Genomic DNA, 3,126 nt, shown 5'->3' with positions numbered 1-3,126 from the left:
TGTTTTGAGAATGATGATGGCAACAAATGTACAAATGTGCTGGACACAATGGATGGATGGATGGATGGATGGATGGATGGATGGATGGATGGTGATAAGCGCTGTAAGAGCCCCCAATAAAATATTCTAAAAACAAAAACCTTGCTATGTTTGAGACCATTATTGCAGTCACTGGGTCACTCCATCTCCTTTCTGTCACGGACCCTGGTTTCGCAAGCATGACGTCCTCCTCAGTTCCAGGGAGCCTTCTGGTTGGACTGTCTCCGAGACAGATGCGTTCACTCTGTTGGAAGTCCTTGTCTAGTCAATGGTCTTCACCAGCATCGTAATTCAGGAGCATCAACGCTTCTTTGGTCTGTCTTGTTCGTGCATATGGGGCAACTGAGAGCATCACGACTCGAGTCCGACACACCTAAGTCCTCAAGGCGACAGCTCTGCTTTTTAACACTTTCCAAAGGGCATCTGCAGCAAATGTGCCCGACGCAAATTTGATTTCTCAGCTACTGCTTCTGGGGGCATGGGCTGTGGACCCAAATAAAACAAACCCATTGGTCACTGCCATCTCTTCTCCATTTACCCCATGCTGTTTATTGGTCCAGTTGTGAGAATCATTTCCTTTACTTGAGGTGTCATCCAGACTGCAGGCTGTAGTCTTTATTCTCCGTCAACAAGTATGTGAAGTCTTCTTCAATTGCAGGAAACAAGGGTGTATTATCTGCATATTGCAGGTTGATCCTCAATCCTCATGCTGTGTTCTCTCTCCTCAAGGCCAGCTGCTCAGATTATTTGTTCCATATACAGATTTAATAAATATGGTGAAAGAAACAACACTGACACACATCTTTCCTGATTTTAAACCATAGTATCTCCTGTTCTGTTTAAATGGCTCAGTCTATATACAGGTTCCACATGAGCACAATCAAGTGTTCCGAATGCCCTTTCTTCAAAATATAAGCCTTACTTTTTCATGATCTACACAGTCTAATGCCTTTGCATAGTCAATAAAACACAAGCAAACATCTTTCTGATATTCTCTGCTTTCAGTCAAGATCCATTAGCAATGCTATCCCTCAGTCCACATCTTTTCCTGATTCCCGCTTGAATTTCTGGCCCTTCTCTATCAGATACTGGTGCAACTGTTTTTAAATTGTGTTCAGCACAATTTTATTTGGCGCTATCATTCGATAATTTCCTCTGTGCACACTTCATGGAAGCTGGAGGCTCTACGGTTGCAAACCCTTAGGCAATAGGTCCCTAATGGTGCCGTTGTTTCTGCGGTTACAATGTTGAAACAGGAGCCCTGATGGCCTCGTGGCTACACATTGGGCTGCCAACCACAAGGTCAGCAGTTCGAAACCACCAGCTGCTCCAAGGGAGATAAAGGAGGGTTTCTAGCCCCGTAAGAGTTATAGTCTCAGAAACCCACCCAGGCAGCTCTACCCTGTCCTCTAGGGTCGCTGTGAGCTTGGTTTGGGTTTGGGTCGTTTAATAGCCATTTCCCAAGATCTTCCTGAGTAACTTCCCCACTGCTGCCCGGGCCGCTCCTCCCCTGGCACCTTGGCACAATTCAGAAAGAGCTGACCCCTCGTGCCAGGCAGGCAGTGGGGCAGGATCTTCTTCAGGGTGTGGACAGCAGGCATTCTGACTTGCCAATGGTGATTATTAAATGGTTTGCGTACACCTCCAGCTCATCCCTGGTAAACATCCCAGTTTGGTTTCCCCCTAAAGGGCAACAAATTCTTTGACATTCCGCTCATCAAGAGCTGCCCTCATGTTGACTCTGGGCAGACTTACGACTGTTCCAGCCTATATAACCCAGTGGAAGGAAAGTGGCTTAGCTGCCAACATTAGGTCACGAAAGTTCACCCCGAGTGCATAACCACAGGTGAACGGATTAAAACCACGTGGTATATCCAGACAATGGAATAATTTCAGCCATAAAGAGAATGAAGTCCTGTGTTGTGACATGGGTGAACCTTGAGAATGAAATAAACCAGACCCCAAAAAGGACAAAGGTCGCATGACTTCCCTTATTGTGAAATATCTGGAACAAGCAAATGCATAGAGGATAGGAGGAGAAAGGGGGCGCTTCTTTTTTAGGGGGCACTGAGACCCTGCTAAGAGGGATGGGAAATTTTGGAAACAGAGTGGTGATCCTATCACAACGCAGCGAGTGAAATGCGTGCTACAGAACTGCACGCTTAAAAAAAAAGGCTGGTTGGGCAATCTTTTGGTTAGCTGTGTTTTGCCGCAATAAAATTAGTAAAAAAGAAAAAGGATAGATGGTGCCACGTTCACCTAGCTCTCCTGGCACACCCTCTCGGGACATCCTCTCTCGGAATTCAGCCTCCCAGCCCAAGCACGTGAAGAAGCCACTTGTAGCCACTCCAGCTGGCGGTCCCAGCTGAGCCCATCTCTGAGTTGCTCCTGCCCAGGTCCCAGGCGTGCATGTGCAGAGCCTCCAGCTGGTTCCCGGCCAGGCCGTCAGGGAGCAGACCAGCCATTCCAGATGTCCCTGCTCACACGCCCGAGCCAAGCTTCAGAGAACGATCTGTGTGATCTGTGTGCTAGCACTCGGTTGGGTTTGCTGTGCGGCAGTGGAGCGTGGGGACAGCGCGACAGCCATCGGGTCATCACAATTCATTGTGAGGGGTGTCGCAAGACATTTAGGACCAAGAGTAGCCCACCCTCTCAAGTTTCTGGGTGGTTGATGGTAGTATTAAATTACAAATTGGCGCGGGGGGAGTGGGGTGCCAGCCCCACCAGCTACTAGAACTCACTGGTTCAGTAATACTATTTCTGGGTTCAGTAATGCACAATTGTACGGTTGAGATATATAAGTATTATATTAAAGTCATCGAGAGCATGAGAGCTACTACAATAATGCAGTCAGACACATTACATGGTAGCATTGCTCACCTCTGTCCAGCTTGGTGGTCCATGTGGAGAGAGGGGGAAGGGAAGGAGGACAAGGGAACAAGGGAGAGGGGGAAGAGAGGGGAGCCAGAGAGAGTCAGAGAGGTCGAGAAGTCCGAGCACTCTATATTGCTGACTCACGCTTATATACCTTTTGGGGGCATGCCAGCCCACTAATTACAGGTAGAGACATATGTCACAGGAGGGGCT

Source organism: Echinops telfairi, unplaced genomic scaffold, assembly GCF_000313985.2.
Source record: "Echinops telfairi isolate 266 unplaced genomic scaffold, ASM31398v2 ScPeMD7_655;HRSCAF=1070, whole genome shotgun sequence".
NCBI classification, from domain to species: domain Eukaryota; kingdom Metazoa; phylum Chordata; class Mammalia; order Afrosoricida; family Tenrecidae; genus Echinops; species Echinops telfairi.
The sequence above is the reverse complement of the archived record's forward strand: the minus strand, read 5'-3'. Positions refer to the sequence as shown.